Genomic DNA, 26913 nt, shown 5'->3' with positions numbered 1-26913 from the left:
CCATGTCTGGTTCCCCTCCTCTCTGGCCACAGTCAGAGTCCAGCCCCAGGTTATCCTCGTGGAGGTGTGTGCGGGGCTCTCTTTCCTCCGTGCTTATGAGGCTGTGAGACACGTCCAGAGCTGCCCAGGATCTGTCTTGAGCCCCATGGGGACAACCAACCCCAGAGAATGGGGACGAGGGGAGGACCTTGTGGATGTCTGGAGGAAGGGCCTTTCAGGAGAAGGGGACAAGGGCAGAAGCCCTGCATGTTCTAACAGAAGGTCAGCGTGGTCCCGGAGAAGGGCGGGCAGAGCAGCAGGAGATGAGGTCAGACAGGCAGAGGGCAGATCACAGAAGCCTCTGAGGCAACGAGTTTTACTTTGAATCTTACTTTGAGAGAGAGATGAGAAGCATGGATTGACATTGTCCAACTTCTGCTTTTAAAAGATCGCTCTGTAAGTGGAATATCTTGTAGGGGGTGAGCAGAGACGAGAACAGGGAGACCAGTGAGGAGGCACTGCCAGCCCAGGGAGAGACGTGGACGGCTTGGACCGGGAGGTATTGGAGGAAGTGAGGCGTGGTTGGATTCCAGACATACTTCAAAGGTCGAGCCAATAGGACTTTTTTGGCGGACTGAATGTGCATTTAGAAGAAAAAGAGGGGAGGGAGATGACTCCAAGGGTTTTTCCCTAAACAGTTGGAAAAATGGAGCTGTCATCTGAGATGGGGTAGGTGGAGGAGGCATGGGAGTGGGTAATCGAGGGTTCAGTTCTGGACAGTGGCTGGCGCCCACATATAATTACTATTAATGATACCCTGGCAGGGCAAGTTGTTAAGAGAGCATTTTTAATACCAGTTATTTTCCTCTTTGTCACTCCCTGGCATTTCCTCCCCGTCCCTCCTCCCAGCCTCGTGTTAGCATCGATAACCTTCACATGTGAGGGATCAATGCACGTGGGGAGGAGCGGAGAGGGGAGGCCCCCACCCAGGTACTCCAGTTACAAAGCCTGGCACAGCGAGCGGCGAGACACCACCGTGGGTAGAGCTCTTCAGCACTGGCTGCTCCCAGCGAGACAGCAGCAAGATTTTCTTCACCTGGCCTCTCTCTGATCATCAGTAATTGCTCTTGGGGACCGAGCAGACATGAGTCTAATCAGTCAGGAGTGAGTACCTGGCAGGTTTTGCTGTCTGATATCATGAACTCGAGAGGAAGCAGAGCGGGTTCTGCTTTGGGAAGGTTAGAAACATCTCATGCTAACAGGTAAGAGAAAGTTCTCTTCGTTCTTTGCTTTTTTTTTAAACGTCATAGAATTTTCTAGAATTCTGCCTGGGGTACAGGCAGAGAGAGCTGCCTGCAGTAAGAATGGGTACTATAAGGCAACTATTTAAATTGCCAAGGAAGCAGGTTTTGCTCCCCAGGAGGAAGGCAGAGGGAAGCTTGTCCCATTCATTGTGGAGCTGACCACGCGCCCCCTCGGCCTGGCACGAACTTGGGTGCATCAGTGCGCTGGGCTCAGCGTGCTCAGCTAGCTGTTGCTATGGAATTTCGTCCTGCAATCAAAGCCTCTGCCTTGATAATTTAATTGCACTTTAAAAAAAAAAAAAAAAAAACCTTGAATTCGAGTAAATCCTGAGAATATCATGAGAGCTTTTGATTAATGTAAAATTAAAGCTCTTTCAGAAGCATTAATTGAATAAAAAGAACACTATTCAAAAAGCTGTAAGGACGTCCCAAGCCATTTAAAGATATACAGTCATTATCTTAAAATCTGGTTAATTAAGCTACTGATATCAAACATTTTGACTTCAGAGTACTTTATTTATGTTTAAGTTTCTATCTCATCTTCTTGTTGCCCTGACCCTTTGGTATCTATTTTTATTTCCTATTGACCTATCCTGAATCTCTTCTTTTCCATGTTAGCTGGCAAACAAGCCCTAAAATATTTCCAATTTCATCTTTCTCAGCATCCTTCTTGCTGGCCAAGGGTGGGTGAGATGTCATAATTAAAAGAGATCCAAAAAAGAATATGAAAACAAATATGTGTATGGATATGTATGAGTGAACTATTATGCTGTACACCAGAAATTGACACGATATTATAAACTGACTATACTTCAATAAAAAAAATTTTTTAAAGCATTTGTGTGGGAAAAAAGTGATCCACTCCTTCTGGGATAGCTGAGATAAAACATGCTTTTAGGTTGGCAGAAGAATTTGGATTTTGAGTATTGAAAGAAACAAATTGTAAGCATGATATGAAATTAGTATTAAGATTGACCAACAGTACACTTAAAAGATTGGGAAATTGCTCTTCCCCCCAGCAAGGTAAAAGAAACCATTCAGTTAGGGCCAAGCACCGCCCTCAAGGCCCTTGGTGTAATCCTGTTGCCAGTGGGCATGGGTTACCTTGCTCTCGGTCTTGTGAAACCACAGGGACCAGCTAGGATGCTTAGTGCCTCGCAGGGGTCATGGAAGACCCACAATGCCCAAACATTAAAAAATTGATTATCTTATAACATACATTTGTCGGTAGAGGGTACCCCAAGGTTGGTTAATTCAACAATGCAAAGGTGTACCTGAACACAGATATTCTTTCCATCCTCGTTGTTCAGGCTTTTGGGCTCACATATGTCCTATTGCAAGATGGCAACAGCATCTCCATCCACATCTGAGGCAGGAAAGGAGCTCAGTTTTCTCCTTTCCTTCACTTTTTAAAAGCATGAGAACCTTTCCCGTAGTCAGCCAGTGGACTTACATTCACACATCTGACTGGCCAAAGTTGTGTCTCATGCTCATGAGTAAACCTAAACCAGCAAGGAGAGCAGATTACTGTGGTCATCTTAAACCCCACGATTCGTCCCCCCGAGACTAGGGAGAAGCCATGCCTCTCGTGGTGGGCAAGACCCCCAAGACCTACCCAAGGCAGAGTTCCGTCAGCAGGGATGGGGAGAGACAGCTGCCGGGCGGGAACGACGGGCGAGCAGCAGCGTTTCCTACCACACGTCTCTGGTTTTCTTCCCATATCCCAGCTGAGCCACTTAGTCCCCTTTGCTTACTCCTCTTCCCTCTGCCTGTCCTCGAAACACTGGAACCCCTCAGCACTCGGCCGGGCCCTCTTCTCTCCTCCATGTGTGCTCTCCTCTCAGCCCTGCGGTTTTAAATGCCATCTACATGCTGCTGATGCTCCGGATTTATATCTCCCACCCAGACCCTTCTTCTCTGGGCTCCGTATTTGGACATATAACTGCACACTTGATGGCTCTCCTTTCATGTCTCAGAAGCATCCCAAACGTGTATGTCCAAAACCAAACTTTCTATTTTCCCCCAAACCAGCCCCTCTCCAGGCTTTCCCATCTTAGTGATTGGCACCTCCATCTGCCCAGTGTCTCAGAACAGATGTCTGGGATGTCTTGATTCGTACCTTCCCTAACTGCTCATGAAAACCACTCTTCTTTTATTCAACATGGCATCTAGCGTGCCACTCCCACCATAAGTGTCCAGCCCACAGTAGGTACTCAAAAAGTATTTGTTGAAAATGATCAAGTGTGCTTGTGTGGTACATACTTGACTGGAGAGTGGAAACATGGAGGTTTAGAAAGAGCCTGAGCATAGTAATATGTCGCATTCTGATAAAGATGTTCATATGGGAGTGAATTGAAAGAAACATTGACAATACTTTCTGAGAATTATAATGCCACTCTTCCTCCCCAGTTCAAGCATAATCCCACCAATCTTTTGACAGGACTCCCATAGGCACTAAAGGGGTAGAGATGAAATCTTACAATTTACTTGGAGCTTCTCTCGGATGTATTGGCCTCCTTGTGGCTCCTGTCGCAAAGCCATGTTTGATGGCACGGTGCGTAACAAGAGCCCAACATGAATTCAAATGGTGATGCATGATCTGCACTTTCTCTCAGTGAGGCTTGCGATCAGTGACCACTGAAACAGAGAGCAGAGGGATGCTCCTTTCTTTCCCAACATCAGTGACACTGAATGCTGTAATGTTTGAAAGATGGGGGACTTTAACAGCCAGGTACTGCTGCGTAATGAGTACCTATAAAATCTTGGTGGCAACGAGCATTTACTTCCCATTCGTCTGCAGCTTGGCCAAAGCAGCTCATCTGGGCTGGGTGCTGCTGGGGCGCTGCTGGGGCGCTGCTGGATTTGATTCTGGTGGGGTGGGGAGGGGTGACTACTCTACACGTATTCATTCTGAGTGCTGCTGAAGGGGCAGCGGCTGCCCAAGGGAAGTTCTTCTCGCAGTGATGACAAAAAACACAGAAGGGCAAGTGGAAATTCTTGAAGTCTCTTAAAGCCAAGGCTCAGAACTAGCACATTGCCATTTTGGCTAGTCAAGGCAAGCTATAAGATCAAGCCCAAAGTCAAGGGCAGTACACAGTGCCCTTTGTGGGACGGTCTACAGAGCTACAGGGCAAAAGGCGTGGATACAGGGAGGAGGGATGAGCTGGAACAATAGTTCAGTCTGTCTGAGTATACACTACACAACAAAGAAAGCAGAAGAGAAAGCTTGGGTTCAGCTCGAACAGATCAAGTCCAGGGTGGGGCTGCCTCTCCCTCTGCTCTGTCTGCTCGTCACTGCAATTCACACTACACCTTATGGTCCCTTTGAAATAGACTACCCAGTGTAGGCCCCATCCCTCTCAAATCCATGCCGTTTTTTGTCTATTTAGTAACACCCGGACCACGTCCCAGGCTGGTGCCCGCGATGATTTCTTAGTACGGCTGTTATGGGAGGCATTTCATTTCACATCTGCTGACACAATTTGCTGTCTCTCTAAAATTAAAAAAAAAAGAAAAGAAAGAGAGAGGGAGATTCATACTCTGACGGCTGTAAAGGATAATGAGTAATTTATTCAGAGCTATATACAAATCAGACTATCGTCTTCCAGACAGAATCAATAATATAATTTTAAGCCCACACACATTTACAAATGCGAACACTCCAGCGCAGCTGGGTTGCCATGGGCAACCAGGGCATGCCAGCTCGTGATCTGAAACAGGCCGATGTCTCCCAGCCTGGTAAGCACATTCTGCAGACAGACTCCAAGGGAGCAGAGGATGTTAGTGTTGGCTCTGATCAGGCCGCCGCACAAATGCGCCCCTCTGATGGTTTGGATTAGTTCTCATCTGAACTGCACTGCTTTTTCAAACTCTTATTTGCACAGGGCTTCTTCAATATCCCGTCTGTGTCTGTGTTGAAGCAGGCTGGGGGGTGGAATGGGGAGGCGTGTGATGGAGCCGTGTGGACTACAGCAGGTGGCATGACTCACACCCCAAAGCTCCTGACAGTCTGAGGTCAGATCAGCAACAGGCAGGGCTCAGGTCAGAGGCCGGGAGGCAGGCTGACTGGTCAACTGGAAAGTGGGCCCAATGGGCCTTCCCCAAAAGGGGGCCTGATCAGATGTCGAGAGCTGATGTATGTTGGTTGGAAAAATAAGAGGAAGAAGCAGGAAGGCATGAAGTGGAAAGTGAAGGTGGTTTGGGCAAACGCAAACACTGAGAGTGGGGTGAGGGGCAAGTAGGTCCTTCAAAGGGCTGGGGGGAGGGGGGCACACAGGAATGAAACATGATGGTTCCATTAAACATGTCGGTACAAACCTAAATTCATTGCCAGGAGAGCCTGTCTTAGCTCGGGTGGCCATGACAAAACGCCATAGATTGGGGGCCTTAAACAACAACATTTATTTCTCACAGTTCTGGGGGCTGGAAGCCCAGGCACTGGGTGCCCGCATGGTGGGGCTCTTGCAGGCGGCTGTCTCCCTGGCTTATGGACAACCAGCTTCTCTTTGTATCCTTGCATTGTGGAAAGCGATGTCGCCTTTCTTGTGTCTGTTTTTATAAAGGTGGCAATCCCTTTCGTGAAGGCTCTACTCTCATGGCCTTACTACTTCTCCAAATATCAGCATATTGGGGATTACGGCTTCAACATATGCCTCTGGGGGGACAGGACACAAACTACGAATTATGGGATGTTCCTCGTGAGAGAGCCACTGATATTCGCAAGAACCACGAAAACATTTCATTAAGAATGAGGAGATATTTTTGATGATACCATAACATGACCTGTCCCCATCCTGCTGACTAGTCTTGGTCAGATTCAAAGAGCAGACCGGTAGAGAGCTCTGGGCTACACCCTACACCCACCCCAGAACTCCTCCTTGACTTAAAACTGAGGCTTCTCCCTCAGCTTACACACCTGCTACAGCGGGGAGGTGCCTTGGCTGGGGACAATGCGAGCAGAAGGTCTTAGGTGAGACCAGCACTGGGTGTTCCTAGACGGAAGGAGACCCAGAGCCTAAAGGTGTGAGCTGGGATAGGATCCCATCAGGAGAGTCTTTTTGCCCCTACCTTTCTGTGGTGAGAACATTGAAGTTCTTCTCTCTTGGCAAATTTCAATTATACAATAGAATGTCATCAACCAGAGTCACCGGGCTCTACATTAGATCCTCAGTCCCTGGTCAATTTATAACTGAAAGTTCCTATCATTTGACCAACCTCTTCTTATTTCTCCCACCTCCAGCCCCTGGCAACCACTGCTGTGCTCTGTTTCTATGAGTCTGACTTTTGTTTAGATTCCACATGTTAAGTGACACCTGCTGTATTTGTCTTTCTCTGTCTGGCTTATTTCACTTAGCAAAATGCCCTCCAGTTTCATTATTCATATTGTTGCAAATGACAGAATTTCCTTCTTTTTTAAGGCTGAATAATATTCCATTGAAGAAATATGTATCATAAACATGTATCTATCTATATATATATCACATTTTCTTTATCCATTCATCCATTGACAAACACTTAGATTGTTTCCATTCCTGGGCTATTGTGAATGATGCTGCTAATAACAGGGGAACATAGATATCTCTTTGAGACAATGATCTCATTTCCTTTGGATAAATTCCAGAAGTGGAATGGCTGGATCATTCTATTTTTAATTTCTTGAGGAACCTCCATACTGTTTTGCATAGTATCTGCACTGTACTGCTGGTGGGAGTTCATACTCTCACCAGCAGTACACAAGTGTTCCCTTTTCTTCACAGCCTTGCCAGCACTTTTCTCTCATCTTTTTGATATTAGACATCCTAACAGGTATGAGTTGAGAGGAGCTTTAAAGTGCAGCAGAAAAGTCAAAAAGCACCTGCAAGATCACTGGGTCCTACCACCTCACTTTATGGGCACAAAAATTAAAGTCACAGAAGTTAAACGATTTGTCCAAGGTCAGAAAACCAGAGTGGCAGTTGTGTAGAGACTGTGGGGGCAGTGGGGCCCCTGGCTCCAAGCAGAGGGATGGCTTGAGGAAAGGAGACTTCGTGAGAGGGGAATCTGAGGTCAGGAAGGATCAGGGTTGAGAACAGCAAATGTCAGGGAGGCCCAGAAACCACTTATGTTAGCAGGATAACAGGAGGATTGAATGACTTGAAGACTGGGCAGATAAAGAGGATGGTGGCTTTGGATTCCGGGGGTATCTGGTAGCCAAGGAGCAATAGCTCAAAAGCTTCACTCTGGAGCCTCATCGTTCATGCAACTCAGCTCCCTCAGCTTGTCTGTTTCTGTCTGTCTGGCCACCATTTCCTGAACATTTTCCCACCACTTCCTGAACCCTTTTCAAAGGTCCTAACTTAAACACCAGGAGAGAGACTCACACCGGCCCAGCTCATCTTTTCAGTAGTCCTCAGTTCCCCTCGTCTAATCAGCTATGGCAAGAGGGTCAAGTCTACTTGGTCAGCCTTTTGTAGAACAAAAAGAGGCAGGGCTGGACATGATGATGATGATGATGATGATGATGATGATGATAATAATAATAATAATAATAATAATAATAATAATAATAATATAGTTAACACACCTGGAGCACCTACTATGTGCCTTTCACTGCTCTGAATACTTGACGTTCATTATAACACAGACTTTGCTTTTTACCCTATGACGTGTGCACCAGAATTGTGAGCATTTCAGCTGGGGACATTTAATATCAGAAGCCATGCACCTGTATCTCCATACTCTCCCACCCCAGATAAAAGGTTGTGTGTCTCCAATGCTTCCACATCCTAACCTCTTCTCTCCCCTTCAGCATCTTCCTCCCGGCCACACACACACCCTGCAGAGGTTCGGTGCTCCCACTGGAGCTTCGTTCTCAAAGTGCTTCGTTTAAATGCCCGTGGTCCAAAACCATCCCTACTCCTCCCCCCCAACCCCATCCAAATCCTGCTGCTCTCAGCTCACCTCCGGCTCTCGCCCCTCTCTTCACCTGACCCCAGAAAGCCTGATTTGTTGTGCAGGGCCTGCCCATATTAGAGAAGCCTTTCTCCACAACAGATATTATGTTATTTTGGTCACAGTGAAATAAAATTTCAAGGCACGAAGAGTGAGAGAATTTTCAAAGAGTTTCGCAGGCTCTGTGGACACAGTTTCCACACGCAGCATCCAGAAGCAACACCCAGGATGCTCTGAATGGGGCCCTCCGATCCCCCAGGAGCCCAGACCCCAGGGAGGACCCACAGTCTGCCCCGGAGCCTGAGGACGGGTCTCTGATAAGATAACTGTTTTGCGTTTTGTTCCTCTACCTGGAGCCCAAGGACGGGTCTCTGATAAGATAACTGTTTTGCGTTTTGTTCCTCTTCTTGGAGTCCAAATATGGCCCAATGAGATGAAATGAGATTACAAACTTCTTTTGCCTTATTTGGTGACCAAAGGGATGGGTTTCTCCCTAACCTCTATGTTTCAAAAAGATCCGGTAAGCAAGATTTTTCAGTCAAGGCAGTTTAAGCAAGAGTCTAGCAAGTGCTACTCTCTCTGAGCACAAATGCAAAAGGGCACAGTTTTCAAGAAAGAAGTCTCAAATCTGTTATAGCCTTTGTTCTTTATGGTGGAAACACTTCCATGGAAAAACCAGCAATCTCAGTCACCTCTGGGGACTTTCCTGAGCATCCCCCATAACAGTGTTGTTATGTGTTGTCAAATTAATAGTAATTAGGATTATTGCTCAAGCAACTTATTTATGTCTAATTGCCACACGCTACAACAAAAATGATCGTGACAGATTTGCTTTGTTGTAAGCTTTATTTAATTACAATCCTTCACTTACACGGATTTTGTCTTAATAGTTTACTGCTTACTTGTTATGTTGTCTGCTCAGAACCGAAAACATGTTAAGAAGCTAGTCGTTCTGGGGCTGTATCCGGGGCTCTTCTTTTTCTTACAGCAGAGTGGGAAGGACTCGGCTTGATGTCTTCCGTCTTGACCATCGAAGGTAGAGATCCTGCCTCCACACCCCCAAAGTCCTTTCCCGCTTTGGCGCCACCTCTGAGAAGCTGGCTTCTCAGAAGGGACTTGCATGTGGGGTCGTGGGCAGTGGGGGTGAAGGGGGACCCAGGCTCCTCACCGAGACCCCTGACCGGGCTGTCTCCGCGTGGGGTCCGGGCGGCATCCTGAACGCAGTGGCGATCCTGGGGGAGCCGGCGATGCTTCGAGCTCCGACCTGCCCCTGCGGACCTCGGCCTTCGGGGGAGCAGGGGCTGCTGAGAGCCGACGCCCCGGCCTGGCCGCTGCGGGCCCGCCTCCCCGGGCGGAGGACGCGCGGCCCCTCAGTCGGAACCGAGGACCTGGCCCAGGGGAGGATGCCGCCCCACCGCGCGGACCCGGCGCGGAGCCCGAGGGCGGAAAAGGTAAGGTGCGGGGAGGGGACGAGCAGACCACCTTCCTGAGCCACGCATGTTCTCAGACAGGGCTTGGAACGGGGCTGGAATCCCCTAGGGTCCCTGGCGCAATGATCATATTTAAAGCCAGGGTCCCTATCAGGTGTGCTGTGGCCCCCTCCCCCTCCCACGGGAGACCCATCGGCTGTTTGCTGCCTCTTAACCGGCCCTCGCCGCGTGCACACACCTGGCGGAGCGTCCCGGTGACCCACCGTGGCCAGTTTCTCCACGTGTCCTTCCCCCTTCTCCTTTCCATGTCTACCAACATTTTCCTTTTTTAGGTCCAGCTCCTTTCCAGTGTCATTCTTTGCTTTCCAAGGTCACGATTGCCTCTCCAGATAAATTGGATTCATGCTAATATGTTAATGAATGAATTCCAATTAATCCGTTTCGTTTGATTTTAATTCAGCAAACTTTTTATGGAGCAATATCATACACCGAGCCCCAGAGAAAACTCAAATTTAAACAAAACATAGCCCCTCAAGATTTTATACAACCAATACAGTTTTTCCTTAAAGGAAATAGTTTAGAGAGTACCGAAGTGAGATTTTTAAGTTTTTAATAAGAGTATACTTATGCTAATGTTCACTGGAAGTCTAACAAGCACATCAAACCCATGGTTCCATGATGATTATTGTTTAGAATGAGGCTAAAGAAGGTAATATATACAATAAGCAATCTATTTGAAGAAAAATATTAAGTAAATGACACTGAAATGACAAAAATCAGTGCAGGCGATGGACTCATGACTAATTTTCAGGAAGCAGGAGCTCCGTAAGAGAGAAAGATGTGTATCCAAAAGACAGGCGCTCCTGACGGGGAGACGGTGGGGAGGGAGGGAGAGTACTGCTGGCTTGGGAGACAAGGAGGGCTTCCGGGAGGAAGTGGCATGTGAGCTGGGCCTTAGAGGATGGCCAAGAGTTTTTCCAAGGTTATACGAAGTGGAGCCACCCCCATGGAAGAAACAGCACATAAGACGTACAAGCGATTGAAGTACGCTGGCCAAGAAGCAGAAATGGGATGAATGCCGGACAGGAAGGTTGGAAATGGATGATGCGGAGTTAAGACTTGGGTTTTGTTCTTTTTGCCATTGTGACCCATGCACATAATACAACAACAGGAGCTTTCCTCAGAGCAGGGATCTTCATAGTGCTTTGAGGATGAGATCAGTTAATGGGTCAGGAGACTGACTCGCTGGAATATGATTGGCATCTAAAACTGAGACAGACAATAGTTAATATCAGAGGGCGTCTTCCAGAAGCAGCATAAGCAGTGCATTGGGAAACTTTTGCTTCCTAAGTGTGCACCAAGTCCTGATGTCAAATGGGTCAGAAAAGTCTGGAGCGAGCTGCCCCCGTGTGATGAGACTTTCGGCTGCTGCAGACCTTCATGAACAATCTATTTCTGGGCCCCTCTCAAGTCAGTGCATAGAGAGTTCAACCTGGGAGGTTCTACTCTGACCTCTGCTTTGCCTATCAAACCCCTTTTCAGTCCTCCAGGATTCCGCCAGAAAGTTTCAGTCACCGTCAGAGGATGTGGGGCGTTTCATGGTTGAGGGTGACTTTTTCACTGACTGCAACCAGCCTGGGTTTTAATTCTTTGCTGATTGGCTTACCCAGTTTGGAAACTGCAGTGACCCAGGACACAGTGCTTGTGCCGGGCTGTGTTTGGCAGGGGACCTCTGAGGCCTGAGGCTCTTCGTCGCCAACTTGGAGTAGTGATGCATCTGAAGCTCCTGGCGCAGAGTGTGTGTGGGCAGGTGCAGAATCAAGGCTGTGCAGGAGGGTGTGGGATGATGCCACTTCAAAGTAAAAGGCATGGCTTCCATGACATATATTTAAATGAATATATGTGGGAAAACAGGCACACAGTAGCTATTTTTAATGTGCATTAAAACTATAACAGCCAGAGTTGCTCATAGAGTCCTGGCTTTGGATATAGGAGATGAAGACCTTTTTGGCTCTACCACTGACTTCCCTGGTGACAGCAAGGAAGGTGGGCAAGAGCCCAGGGAAGCAGTGGGTGGCAAGACCAGCCCATTCTTCATAGTTCAAGTTTATCATCACTTTGTCTCCAGACTGTTGCCTCTTTGAAAGTTTCATCTTTGAGGGTGCCAACTTTGTTTCCGCACCACCCTAGGTCAGCTCCTTCATATAATGCTTGTTCCTCCCTCAAGACCTGCTCTCAGGAAAAGACCTAGAAGTTTCTTAGTAGATGGATAATAGCTTAAATTGACCTTTGCAGAAGTTTTTGTGCTTTAGCAAGTCTGAGGACCTCCAAGCAGGGAGGAGGCTTGAGCTGGACTCGCATTAGTCAGTGAGTGGAGCATCTGCCAGGGCAGATAAACACACGGTTAAAGCACAGCATGTAGGTGGCTGCCATTCCATCAATGCACACACTCAGATTCGCTCAGTGCCACTTAGAATCAGGTTTTTAAAGCTGGAAAGAACCTGGTTAAGATTTCTTCCCTTAGTGATAAAGAAACTGAGACCCAGAGGGATAAAGTCAATTAAGTGCAACTGAACACCTACTTTTTGAGCATCTACTGTGTGCCGGACACATGCTCCACACAAGGGAAACAATGAATGTGACTTGGTCGGGACCTGCCCTTCATCTTCCCAAGGTCACATGGTCCATCTGTACGGACCTCGATTCTGCAGGCTGCTCTGTCACTGAGAGTGGGCAGCCAGGGCACCAGCAGGAAAAGATTCTTTAATTTGGTAGAACTGCGAATAGTGACTTGTAAAAGGTTTCTATTTATCTTCTATCACAATCCTCAGTGAGAACCTGTTAAGCATATATGTACACACATGCTATAAATTGTATATACACACACACACACTCACACATAACATTTTGTGAAATATATATTATATATAATATATATATAATTTATAGCATGCATGTGTATATATGTTTAACAGATTCTCACTGAGGATTGTAATATAAAAGAAAGTCATGATTTACAGTACATAACATTGGAAGGGGTGATATTTTAGGCATACATGCCAATCAATACATAAGTGAACAGATAGGATATTAGTTATCTATTGCCACGGTGATGCTGCTGCTTAACAAAAAACCACAAAACCTCAGCGGCATCCAGCACTAACCACTGGTTCCTCACATGCCTGCAGAGTCAGCTAGACAGCCCTGTCCCCATGGCTGGCTGGCTCACATGTCTGGAAACCCGGAGGCTGCCAGCTGATGTAAGGTCTAAGTGGCTGGGCAATGTGTCTTCTAGCAGACTAGCTGAGGCACGGTCTCATGTTGATGGCGTGAGCGAGAGGACATGCTCAATCATGTAAACATGTTTTTAAGCCTCTGTTTGCTCACATTTTCTAATTTTTCATTGACCAAAGCGAGTCACCCAGCTAAGCCCAGAGACAAGGTAGGAAGCCATTGTGAGTTACCTGGCGAAGTATGCAGGGCATTTTTTTTACAATTTATCACAACAGTGGGCAATAAAGTTGGATTTGCTTTGTCGATCCCGTTCCCAGAATATTGGCCTTCCCCTCTCTGATCTTGGTTTTCAACATCTGGTGCCTAGAACTCCAGAGGATATTGTGAGAGCCTTTTTTTTTTTCCTTTGCAGGCTAACAGGTAGAAAAGATACAGGTGTTTAGCAAAGATGTGCCCTCAAGAGATAGACTAGAAAGGGGACACTGGACAGGAAACAGGGACCTGGCATCTCCCAGCAAGGCAGAGCTGGGGTGGAAGGCAGCTAGGAAAGAGGGTATGAATGGAGTTACAGGAGGGCCCTGATGGCAGCTGGGAACATCCCCATCCTCCCAACTGTGGACTTGGTTCAAGGGGAAAGTTTCAAACAACTTGTTCCAGGAATGGGAAGAGTCAGTCCCATTTCTAATGCAGAAAGAATCTAGATTTCCAGTCTCAACACTAATCAGTAAGCTGACCTTAGGCAAGTTACTTACTTCTCCGGTCCTCAGCTTTCCGGCTGCAAGGAAGAGGGGTGACTGTGAGGGGCCTAAGTTCCCTCCCAGCTCAGTCCTTCTCTGTCTCTTTCTCCATCACCTTGTTCTTGGTACAGACACGTTGTGTTCTCACTCCTCCCTACAGTGCTCGTGGCAAACAGAGCGGCTCCACCCTGGCTTTTCCCTGCCAAGAGCCTCAGAATCCTGCTCAACCTGGTACTCGAGCACTCCAGCTGATGTGCATGCTCCTGCCAGGGCAGCTCTGCTGCATTTCTTTGCTGAGGCGGGAAGAAGCACTTCCCTTCTCTGTTCTTTTTTTTAACCATGAGGAGGCCATGGAATCTACCCAAGCAGCTGGGAAAGCAGCAAAATACTCATTTTAGATTAATTTAGGGAAGCAAGCTGGGAAATGCTCGGGCTGCTCTTTGCAACAAATTTGGATCCTTTTAAAAGCTTCAATAAGCTGTGGAATATCCCCACAGTGGGAAGGCTTTAATACTCACTGAAAGAAGGGAGAAGATGTGACTCTTCAAATGTCACCACACTTTTAACCATATAACATACAACCATGTAAGCATAACCAAAATAACAAAGCAAAAACACCTCCAAGTGAAGGGGCCTTTGAGGTTCACTTTTAGGGGACCAGCCACTTGGGTTGAAACAATCCACTGATTTTTAGATTCTCTGGAGAGGAGACATGAGTGACAGTGGACATTAGCAGTCTGGAAGTCCACACCACTCCACCCCACCCATCTGCCTGTGTTCTCTTGGGAGCTGGCCCCAGAGCTGGCCGGGGACCTGGGGCAGACGCAGGGCAGCAGAGGAGAGTTGGCGAGCAGCACAGATCACCTGTGCTGGGATCCTGGTTCCAGCACCCACTATTTGTGGGAAGCCAGGCAAGTTAATTGGCCTCTCTGTGCCTCAGTTTCCTGATCTGTAAAATATGGACCCTGATAGTATCTCCCTCAGAGTTGTTATGAAAATTAATGGAAATGCGCACATGAAGCACCCAGCAGCTGGCTCATAATGAATTCCAATAAAGGTTAGATGTTAGTGGCATCCTGCCTAAGGTTGCCTTAACTTCCTTAAAATTGAAGCAACTTTCTGAACTTCCTGTTCCTAAGATGGCTAAGAAGACAATCTTTTTTTAAGCCTCAGTTTATTGTGCATTTGAGAGTTCCTGGCAGAATCACCCAGGCCTTTTTTTCTTCCCCCTCTCCTTCCAGTGGTTATGTGATTATCTTGTTTCCCCCAAGAAAAAGATTGCTTTCACAACCTGGGTTCCTGTAACTGCCCCTCTTCCTCTTCATCAGGACGATCCGCCTGGGAGCCTCTAGCTGTCCTCACGCTCTGAAGTTACTGTCCTTTTTAGACTCTTAAGGCCACAGGATCATAGCTCTCTACTTTCTGAAGCTATAGAGACAGCCACACAAGGAACAGATTTTCAAAAGGACACTTTATCCGATTAATTAGTCAATTCCCTTGTCGTAGATGTGAAATTACCCCTAAACCATCCTGACTGAGGAGACTCAACAGTGAGCAGCGAAGAGCTGCTGGGATGTAACAATAGGAGAGCTCATTTGCAATGCAAATGAGCAACCAGCAGGCAAACAAACCCCTATGGGAAAACCACTCTAATCATAAAACACACCCCCCCTGCTTTGGGGAGGCTGCAGTGTCAGGACAAACAGAATCATAGCCCTGTGAATCCTCGCCAGTATAGGATATTAGCGAGTTATCCAGGTAGTTTTTTACGAGATTTCATTTGAATACAGCAAAATGCATTACTGGGCAATCGATAATATCTTTAAAACTTGACTCCACAATTGTGGACTGAATTATTTATGGTTGTCCCTATAGCGATGATAGTTTGGAAATAAAATAGTCAGGCTTTTCTCTGTGTTTTTATTTGTAGGAAAACAAGTCATTCAAGCTTTTTACGGATACAATGTGACTAGCTGTCGATGGCAGTTACAAATTTTCAAGCCCTGCCAAGCACAGGAGAACCCAGAAGGGACATATGTTTTCTCTGCTTTGTGTTCCAAATTTGCCTTAAAAACATGCAATTATGTGAAGGCCTGATTTATAATTTCAAGGAAAAGCACAATAATGGCTCTATCTCGTAGCTGCGTTTCTCCAAATCGTATTTATATTACTGCCTTTTCAAAAGAAGTTGGCTAATGATCACTGGATTTTTCGCTTTCCATCATGACATGAAAATTTGATGAGGTCTGTGAGATTTAAGAACTGATTTCTTAGGTGCAAAGGAAATTTAGTTAACATTGTTTGGTACTGCAGCCCTGAAAAATCTTCTGTGGTTATCTTTCATCCACTTCCTTATTTTTGTGTTGAGTGGGAGAAGGGGCTGTGTATCTACAGCCAGGAGGCAAAGATGGAATAGAATGACCAGGAAAACAAAGAGGAAACCTGAAGGCGCGGGAGGCTGTAGGTGTCTTACAAGTGCAGGGAGGAGGCAGGGTGTTCAGGATGCTTGTTGGATGGCTCTGGGGAGAAGTTGTGAAGCGAGACAGTGAGGCTTTTTGGTCACATTTTATGCATAACTGAAAATTGCTGTAAAGCCCTCTATAAATTATATAATCACTGGCTTTGATTCCATGCCCTTTGTTACTATTTTTAATAATGGCTTTTACTTCACTCTCTCCGAAGCATTTCTAGTAAATTTATGGAATGAAGAGGAATTAGTCTCTTTCTGGATTGGGGAGCCCCCTCCTGGGAGGTAGGCAGTTTTGGGTTTGTTTGTTATTTGTTCTTTTTGAGTAATGGAGGTAGAGAAAGGTGCAAGGCCAATTTCACTTAATAAGGTTCTTAGTGGACAAATAATAATCATTGTATAGAGTTTCAGGAAATTTTGAAGCTAAGAGAAAAAGATATTTGGGGACAGTGGAAAGATAGAAGTTTGTGGCAAGGATAACATTATAGGCAATATGTTTTGATTGCTTTGTACAAATCTAGAGTCACCACTTTGTTAGTTTAGGAATATAAACGTCTTATGTAACTTTCAGACTCACAGAGTATTTATATTGTATATTTAGAATTGTAAAGGCTCAGAAAAATACAGTAGGAAAAGTTGAAATAATACCATGTCTTTCTCATAAAATTCCAGTCTTAAAGGGAATAATTTTCAAATTCTTAAAAAATTGTTTCACCCTCTGGAAGCCACATCTAGGGTGGAGGATAGGAAGTCACATGCCCTTAGAGGCCCCATCTTCTTTCAGGCCTCCGATTTGAGTACACTTGTCTCACACGTGTCATGTGTGCGCCTGGTATGCGCCTGGTGTACTCTCGTCTGCTTTTTTGGATGCTGGAGAAGGCTTAGTCTAAGAAAATGTTGAATTCATTTGACAGCAATATCTATTATCAAGGAGGAAAAATGGCTTTTGCATTTGCTGGAATCACCTGTCAGACATACTTGAATACTGTTGGGGTCTTTTTCCCAATCAGCTCTCTGCACGTTACCTCCTGGGTTCAGGTCTTGCCAGAGGAGCCCTACGGGAAAAGTTCAAGCGGAAACTTCAGCTGGAGTGCTTTCTCATTCTAGAGCCAGGTTTCTAATTTTCTCCCTCAGTGAAAGCAAGTTAAAAAAGAATCATTCAGTCACTTCAGACGATTTGAAATGTGCGTCAACTTTTACAAAACGGTGGATCTCCCAAGAGCTTTGGTGTCAGTTTGAGTTTTATGGTAAAGGCCACTACCTTGGAAGCTTAGGGGTGGTCATAGAAATTTCAGAAGATGAGCCCGTTGGGGAAATAGCCAATTTCCTCCTTCGCTGTCTTCCTTAGGGCTCATGAGACGGTGCAAGAACATCAGCACTTAACTTGACTCTACCCGTTGGTGACAGTTTATTCATTCAAGCTGGAAGTTTAAGGATTTTCATTTATAAAAGCCGAATTGTTGAGATCGAAGCTAAGAGACTGGAGGTGAGCAAGAGACGTCCCCTGGTGATCTGTTTATTGAGTGAAGGACAGGTGACTACAAGGTAACCAGTTTCCCTAACACCACGAGTAGCAAGAACTTCTAGTCATGGCTTCAGAAAACTACCCCAGAAAAAAGGGCTGCGGATCAGTCCTGCCAAGACCTCCTCCTGGTTCAGCCTGGGGTGAGAAGGAGTGGAGAGCAGAGGGTGTGGCTAAAGGCAGTTCTCACGCACTGGCCTCCCAGCAGAGAGAGCATCTTCGGAATCTGATCCGCCAAAGTATTTTCAGTCTCCCTTCTCTCCTATCCGTCCAGCCCCTGATCTTTTCTCTCCTGAGTCTGTCGTCTCCCCTCCTCCCACTACCTTGCCACCTCTTCCTTCCTTCCAGCCCAGTTGAGCCCAGCCTACCCCAGAATTTGGGGCTGAGGAATCAGATGAATTGGAGGAGAGATTAAGAAAACGAGAGACCAAGAAAATGAGGGTTGGCATATTCTAAGCGTTACTTCGAGGCTCAGCTATCCCAATCTCATAAAGAGAGGAATTATGGGTTTCCAGAAATTGCATTTTATGGGCATTACTGTTAGCATTATATGTTTTTAATTTATTTTCTTTTTGCTTTGGCAAGATCGAACATCAAGTGACCCTTGAAGAGCTACAACGCTTAAATGCACTCTTTCAGGTAGGAATCGAGCAGGTGAGCTTTCTAAATAATCATCTGGGTAATTTGATTCTCTTTTTGATGGCTGATTTTTCAGTGAAAGTACAATCCTTTAACTCCTATAAAATAGCAATGAAGAGTAAATTCTCTGTAATTGTCACTTCTTAATGGATTTGGAAACAAATTGTGAAAGCATCAGAGAAACGAACAAAAAGGTAACGTGTTAGAAGTTGACAGAGTTCAGGTAAGTCCAATTAGACATTCAGTTCTTGGCACTCTTGCTCCCAGACTAAACAAAATGCAACTGTGTTCATAGCTAATGATTCTTTTTCCCTCCTAGGAGTATGAGAAGAGAGAAAGACAGCTGCTGGATATGGAAACTTTCAAATACATAATGAAGCAGAGCATGAGGTCACAGAAGAGAGTAAATGGGTTTTATAAATGTTGGAGCATTGCGACCACAGTTAAAACGTTAACCCTAGGAACCAGTTAGGCTTGGTGAGCTATCTGCGTGATCACACTCAGCTCTGAACTGTGATTTCTGCCGAGACCCAGACTGAACAGCTTCTATGGGAAAATACTTTTAAATTACTCAGTACATTAGACCAGCAAGATATTTAGAGACTTTTCTGTAAAAAGAGAAAAAAGCTTTTATTAGATCACTGGTTGTTTCCAAAGAATTTGGGAACTTCTCCCATCCCTACACTGCTGGAATTAAGTATTTTAGATATTCTCTCTGCCATCTTGGTTAGCCTATTTTTTTAGCCCAGAATATGAAATTTTATGGAATATCTTAGTCCCTTCAGGCTGCCGTACAAAAACCCATAAAATAAGTGGCTAGATAGCAAGCACTTGTTTCTCACAGTTCCAGAGCCTAGAACTGAGGTCAGGGTGCAGACTTCTTGTTGGATGCTCCCAGGACAGAAGGATCTCTTTCGTAAGATCACTGATCCTGTTCTTGAGGGCTCCATGCTCGTGCCCTGAGCACCTCCCAAATGCCCCACTTCCTAATACCATCACATTGGGCATTAGGGTTTCAGCATATGAATTTGGGGGTACACCAACATCCAAACCATAGCAATGAATAAGGCTGTATTCGTAAGATAAAGAACACATTAGAACAGGAGATGCTGTTTACGCTCCACTTGCTAAAGTGTCATGATTACATCGTAAATTATAAAAAAAAAAAACCACTCAAGGTAAATCTCAACAATTTTGTCCCTTGAGTTTGAACAAAAGCCCACCACTGTCAAACTGCAGGCTGCTGAGGTCCCAGCTGCCCCCTCTCAGTTACAAAGCCCTCGGGTTCGATGGTTGCCATGGAAGTTTAGGTGTTTAGAGTCTCATCCACTATGCAGATGTGATCATTAAATAGCACTTATTTTTTAAAAATATCTGCTCCATATGAGTAATATTAAACAAATAAACAAAACTTCTGTTGGGCAGAGAGAGGAGCGATTTCAATGGATAAATTATTAGATGTTTTAACAATATCCCAGATCTTTTTGACCAAGCAGTCTAATTACCTACATTTTTAGCCTAGTCACTCATCTACTCATTCTCTTATCCTCTCATTCATTCACTCACTCACTCATCCATTCATTCAATAAATATTTACTTATGGCACAAAAAGTCAATCACGATGTGATCTCTGCCCTCAGGGAGGTCAGGGCTGGCTTAGCTTTCAGCCCAGGTGCTATGGGAGCATCTAAACCAGACCAGGGAGCCAGGAAGTTCTCCTGGAAGAGACGAACCTTGGGCTGAGTTGTCAGGAGCACAATGTGTAGGCTGAGTATTTCAGACATGGGTGGCATCGAGGAATGGGGGTCTCACCACAAGCCCTGTGGTTTCCTTGGGGAGCAGAGAAGGTGATGCTCTATTTTCCTATTTCCATGGCTTCCATATGCTGTTGTTCCCTTGCCTAGAATGTTCTCTTTCCATTTTTTACCTGAGCAATAATTATCTCTGGATTCTGATTTTTCTTTATATTTCGAGAATTTAGAGCCATGCCTGGCACATACAGGTACCCAATAAATGTTATTGGGAGAACAAAGGACTTTAAGGCAGTGCAGTCATCATAGACTCAAAGGAATCTGTTCTAACTTCCCTAGAAATAAGTAGATGCTCCTCTTTTAAGCTGGTGGTGGTCTGCAGTTACCTGTAGCGCAGAACTGATCTTTGGCATTGCATTGCTGGCTTGCTGTGACCCCAGAGACAGTGACTACTGCGAGGGCAAGTAACACGTCTTTCAGGGCTGAAGCCTCAGCATCTGGCACAGGGCTTGGCGAACCGCTGATGCTCACTCTGTTTTTCTTCAGTACGTGAGTCTATGTGAGGAGGAAGTAGTCCAGTGTCCTTCAGCATCTCACGTAATCATACTGAGAAGGTAGTTCCCCGCCGGGGCAGAGGCTGTTCATGCAAACACATGCTCCCCACAGCTCTGGGCTGATGGAGGAAGCTGGGTCTCTCTGGGCAGAGCCACAGCGCTGCAAGGCCAGGGCGAGGCCGTGTGGTGGCCTGTGCACCGCCCGAGGGCCCACTCCCACAGTGGCTCACAGCGCTGCACGGCCCTTGCCTGATGCCACCTGGTCTGGAGCTCCAGGCATCCAGGCAGACCCACACCTCTCCCAGGCTCCGCCCTGTGGTGACAGGGGTGGTCCAGGTGAGCAGCCCGAGCCTCAGCAGTGGTTTCCCTCATCCTGAGCTTTTTGTGTTTCCTGTTCCATCTCTGATCCCAGGCTCTCTGGAAGCCATCCCTCTGGGTGTTTTGGTTTGTTGGGACTTTCATTCCAAAAATATTTGTTACCAGTTATGTGTGTGGTATTGTCTAGTTGCCATGGTGATGTCTGCGCTGGCAGCCATACCCAGGAATGTGCGATGTCTCCTTTGGAACGTGACTTAGAGGAAGCTGGGGCTGAGCTTAGTCCCACAGCCAGGGCCTGTTCACAGGACCCCTACCCTGGCACGGGGTATCAGCTCACCAGGGGGCAATGCCCGTGTCTTGGAGATCGGGCATCATCTTATTTCCTCCATTTTGGTGTCTTTACCAAGCAAAGGCATACACCCCTGGGACTTACAAGAGGAAAGCCAACATCTCATGCTCCCCAAAATAGACATAAAACCTGACCATCTCTCCTGAAGCTGCAAATTATGGAATCCAAGGGTTTGAAAGAATCTTAGAAGTCACTTAGTATGTAAACTCTTCAATGCACAAATTCTCTTCTCTGCTAAGCCAGGAGCCAGCATATGCTTGGAAACTTTCAGGTAAAGGAAACTCAATACCTTATAGGTTACCCATTTCAAGGCTGGAGAGACGTGACCTTAAATTAAAAATAAGTTTTTTTCCCTTTCTGAGCTGAAATTGGTCTTTCTTGGCATTCTACTCATTAGCCCAACTTCTAATCTTATGAATCACTGTATGAATTAGGCATTGCACCAGAACGAATTATCACAAATTTAGTAGCTTAAAACTACACGTATGTTATCTCACAGTTTTTGTAAGTTAGGAATCCAGTCATGGCTTAGCTGGATTCTGTGCTCCAGGGTGTCTTGTGAGGCTGCATCAAGGTGGTAGCTATGCTTGGATCTCATCTGAAAGCTTGACTGGGGAATGATGCACTTCCAAGGACACATGGTTGTTGCCAGATTCAGTTTCTTGCAGGTTGTTAGACTAAGGCCTCTGTTCCTCACTGGTTGTTGGCCAGAGTCTGCCCTCAGTTCCCTTCCACGTGGGTAGCTCACACCATGATAGCTGGCTTCCTCAAAGCCAGCAAGGGAGAGAGCGCCCACCAGGAAGACGGAAGTTATGATCTCATGTAATCTAATCACAGAAGTGACATCACTTCAGTGTTGAGGTACTGAGACCCATTGGTCCCAGGCAAGTTACTCAAGGAGACGGTATTTCATCAGCCATGAGCACCAAGAGGCAGGGACCATGGGGTCCATCTTCTAGCCTGCCTGCTACGGCCACACAGAGGAAATCTGCTCCCACACAATGACCTTTCTAACACTTGAACATAATTTTCATGACTTGCACATCTTTTTGTCTTGGCTACGCCCAAGTGAGTAACTCCCTCACGAACCGAGTCATTGTCCTCAGAACCTGCTTTGCTGTTTATCTCCAACTGGGGCCCCTAAAGACAGGTCAGTTCTCTAGCTGGAACTGACCAGGGTGGAGTGGGACCTCCTGGGAGCGCAAGCTTGGGAGACACGCAGCTCCTCTTACTAATTAGGGCCTGATTTCAAAAATAGAACTTCTAGGAGCCCAGTCTCTCACTGGGGAAGAGTTTTGGTGTCAGTGCACTGAATCCAGATTAATAGTCCTATTAGTGTTCTGAAGCAAACATTCCAGAGAGCTTTAAGCATTATGCATTTTTGAATGTGAAATTCATAAACTGGAAAAGTAAAGCTGTCCCCTTTCTCCTGTATCCCTTTACCCACCAATCCAGTGAATAATTTACTCTATCAAACAGATTAATTTTTTTCCTCTCCAGAATATTGAACAAATAGAACAACTTTTCATGAAAATAGACTATAAAGCAGTGGGCAAAATTCAGTGGGTAAGTTGGGTGGTGTTATGTAACTCAGACTTGAAGTTCGTAAGGGAAACGTATGAGATGTTTGCTTCTGAGCCTTTCTGTTGTTCCCTGTGCCCCTCAGTGCCTTTGCCAAGTGGAAGTTGAACCAAGGGGACACGCATGTTTACAATTTAAAAGTTCCTGTAATGTCAGGTTATACTTGGAAGAGTTTAACTAGGAATTTCAGTAGCTAAGGCAAGTTCCAAGAAGGCTTTCCTAGCCAGGGAAGGAGGATACACCTGCCACTTTGCCCAAAAGCAAACGTGGAACAGCAGTGAGCAAGAAATCCTGGGCGCAAGCGCCACCTGATGCTAATGAGCTCACTGACGCATCTAACGGGTTTAGAACAGGGACAGCCACAGAGTAATTTCTCAACAAATATTATTATCATCATCACTATCAATGTATCCCAATATGGGGGTATCCCAATAATGAGGAGCTGAGGCAACTGCTTTTAAAATTCTCTGCCATTGTGCGTCAGTATCCTTCTGCTGTTCTAGGATAAATTAAGTTCTAAAGTGACAAGCTGAGCGGTGGGACACCTCTATTCAGACCTCAGAGCAGCTCCCCAACCAAATCAAATACAAGTGTTTTCACTGTCATCTGATTTGAAAAGGAGCAGTCAGGACTCCAGGGAAGGGAAGGGGAGACGAGTGAAGTAGGGCTTTGGGGGAAGTGGAGAGAAAATGGAGGTGTTCCCAGGCCCTGTGGGCACCCCTACCCCTGCCCTCCCACCACAGGCCTGCTTTTCCCTGCATACACTGCTGAGATTCGAAATGAGGCATACATCCTGGTGGGTAGGACCAACAGACCAACGGGTGCTCAAGTCTCAGGCCAGCCACTTGCCAGTTGTTTAAGGCTATGTAACCTTTCTAGACTTGAGTTTCCCAATTTGTAACATGAAGAGAACAATTACCTATCTCATCCAGTTATCTCCAGGATGGAGGTGAGGGTCCACATGGCCTGGAACAGGGTCTATGCTCAACCACCACCACCATTGTCACTTTTAGAGGAAGGGACTGGGCCCGGAAGGGAGCCCAGACCCTGGGTAGCAGTCCAGCAGGCCCAACTCAGTTATCAGCCCCGAGTGTTTGGCAGCCAAGTCCACACCAGTGAACTAGGTCGTACTGATACTTATGTCATGTCCAAGAAAGGATAGTCGCGCCTGGATGATAAAGAGAATTTCGGAAAGCCAGAAAGACAGGAGAGGTTTGATGAATTTTCTTTGATTCTCCAGGATGGCTTCTGCACATATCTGCAGCTCGTGTATTCTGAGCAAGCTGATGCTTTGGCTCGACAAAAAGAGGTTTCCTTCCAGCTGCCTGCTGTGCTGCAGGGGCTGTCATACGGGGGTCCCGTGCTGCGCATTCTCTCCGCAACTGATGACACCTTAATCATGATCAGAGAAGATGGAGCCATTTATTTCTGGTCCCTGCAGCTGAAGTTGAAAAGAAGAAAGTGGGTTTTTGTATGTGATTCTCATTTTCTAAGGATGCTGAGTGCTCCAGTTTGATTCTATTTGCTATTTTAAACTGCTCCTCAAGTGGCATGATTACAGAAATTGTGTCCTTGAATATAATATATTCATGTTGGATTTTGCCAGTCTACTGAATGCAAATAAAATATGATCTCTATATGTAGCACAAGATAATTCTTCCTCCTGCTTCTAAAATCAGATGGAGTGATGAATTACATGTGACTCCATCATGTAATTTACCATATATCTTAATGAATGACAAATGGAAAAGAATTTTCCATTTTTCTCCCTGTTAATGGTTATTTCAGTTTAGGTGGCTGTGCTAGGGTTTCTCTTCAGAGAACTTAATGAATCACAGAATCAGAACCTCAGAAGGCAAGAAGCATTTGGGAAGTGCGCTTAGGACAGGAATAACAATACCTGACCCATTCCAGAATATAATCTGTCTTTTAAGTCATTGTTTCATTATCTCATTCAATGAATCGTTGAGCCCTTGTTGCTGCTCAGGCTCTGTGCAGGGTGCTGAGAATACAGACACCCATTCCTGCCCTCAGGAAACTTACCATCCACCCTGGAAGATACAGCTAAACTATACCCCTCAGGCTGCCAAATAAGCCCTGCCTAGAGAGAGGGGCTAAAGTTGGCTCTTCATGCTGATGTAGCAAGTTCTCTTTACAGGCAGACCTTGTTTCATCGCATTTCTCTGGTACTGCATTGGTCGCAGACTGAAGGCTGTGGCAACGCTGCATCCAGCAGGGCTATCAGTGCCATTTTCCCAACCACAGTTGCTCACTTTGTTTCTCTGTGTCACATTTTGATAATTCTTGCAATATTTCACAATTTTTCACTCTCATTATATCTGTTATGGTGACCTGTGATCAGTGATCTTTGATGCTACTATTGCAAAAAGATAACTACTCGTGGAAGGCTCAGATGACAGTTAGCATCTTTTAACAATAAAGTATTTTTAAATTAAGATGTGTACATTGATTTTTAAGACATAATGCATACTTAATAGACTACAGCACGGTGTAAACTTAACTTTTGTATGCACTGGGAAACCACAGCACTCATGTGACTCACTCTATTGAGGTGGTCTCTGGCACTGAACCCATAATATCTCCGAGATATTCCTGTACTTGAGGGCAAAAGTCAATTAAAGAAAATTCTAAAATGTTAAGCATGCATATTACGGACCAGAATAGCTTGAGACAACTGAAACTGTCTTATCATTAAAAGGGCATTTTTTTGTTCTTTTCCACCATTCAACCCTGTAGGACAAGTCCATCATTCGGAAGCTCAGGTGGGTGACGGATGTCACCAGCATGCCATAGTACAACAAACTGATCCTGGGGACTGGGTGACTGCCTGCAGCTCTTCCACCGGGAAGTGAGTAATTGTTGGGCTATGAAATTCATTGCCATGTGTAAGTTTACACAGATACATGCATGTCTGTGGTAACAGGATAAAGTATGAAGCCCTTTAAAAAAAATACTAGAACTCATATATCATCAAAGCTGTCATGCAAAGTCATCACTTTGTTTAGCCTGTTGCAATAATACTGTCATTACCCCAAGCAGAAGAGGCCCTCTTTTGGAATACTTCCAGAGTGAGAAAAAATGTCTTGTTACCTTTTAGTGCCCTTTATTTTAGATTCAAATAATATTCCTATTTTATTATCCACCAAAATTCACTCCAAAGTGCTCTGGCCTGATTCAAAAAATTAAAATCCACAGTAAAAAAAAAACAAAAAACAAAACAAAGAACTACTCACTTTTGAAGAGCCTCAGAAGAATGGGTCCAGGCTGGGAAGGTAGACCCTGAAGGTTTCGATGGCAGAGAGATGAAAATGAATGCGCTGCCTCCCGAGCGCTGCTTGCAAATTCAGTAATGGGCCAAGACAAGGGAGTGCAGCTTGGTAGGAAGGAATTTTGGAAAATTTCAAATCAACGGTGAAGCAAAGCAAGTTCAACACTGGGGGAGGGTGAACTGTGACCTGTGAGCGGGTGGTGTCCTGGCTGAGGAATCAGGCTATTTAGCAAGGAACTAGGGGTGTGGCTAAATGAGGGGGCGGGGCTTGACGGTGGTTCTTTGCCTACTGACTCCTCCCCTCTCCTCTGACCCCTCCCAAGCCCAGACTTGTCTCCTTTAGCAGGACCTGGTTCCCTCCGCTTCAACCACCTTAGGGAACAAATGGTTAATACAACCTCAGATCATCCAGGCTATTAAATACAATCAAATTTAATGTTAAGTTTAATTATTAGAATATATTTATTAATATATTAAAGTACATTAGTAATAATTAATGTTAACCATTAAAAAGCAACAAATTTGGATTTATAAATTCAGCCCAGCTTGATTTTAGAAAGCACACTCAGTAAATTTATTATCACGTCTTTTACACACATAGAAGTTCAGAGATTAAAACAGTAACTTCCTAGAGACTCTATGAGCTGGCAAATCAGAAGATGAGGCAAAGCATATGACCCTGGCAGCGGGGAACCACTCTTGAGCTGCATGGCAGGTAGAAATGAAATGGAAAAAAGATGTTTAACACTGAGGGCAAGGCAAGTCTTTGGAATTTAGGGAGTGACCCCTGTGTGCTCCATGCAAACAGGCTGAAGCAGTAAGTTGTTTT

The 26913-nt window shown here is 45.6% G+C and overlaps 1 long non-coding RNA gene across 6 annotated transcripts; it reads left to right on the top strand.

Annotated features, from left to right (window-relative positions):
- Positions 1-609: 609 nt before the first annotated feature.
- On the top strand, positions 610-26003 carry LOC116656673. Of its 6 annotated transcripts, none has more exons than XR_004325744.1 (8): positions 610-708; positions 889-1241; positions 9202-9249; positions 17430-17567; positions 18189-18242; positions 18352-18719; positions 24036-24256; positions 25553-26003. It is a non-coding gene; the product is annotated as an uncharacterized LOC116656673 (long non-coding RNA). The 6 variants fall into 6 exon arrangements; XR_004325743.1 differs by having other exon boundaries at positions 24036-24266; XR_004325742.1 differs by lacking the exon at positions 25553-26003 and having other exon boundaries at positions 18352-18465; positions 18562-18719; positions 24036-24170.
- The last annotated feature ends 910 nt before the right edge of the window (positions 26004-26913 follow it).

This window comes from Camelus ferus, chromosome 14 (assembly GCF_009834535.1).
Source record: "Camelus ferus isolate YT-003-E chromosome 14, BCGSAC_Cfer_1.0, whole genome shotgun sequence".
In the NCBI taxonomy this organism is placed as follows: domain Eukaryota; kingdom Metazoa; phylum Chordata; class Mammalia; order Artiodactyla; family Camelidae; genus Camelus; species Camelus ferus.
Note: the sequence above shows the minus strand (reverse complement) of the source record. Positions and strands in the feature narration are given on the sequence as shown.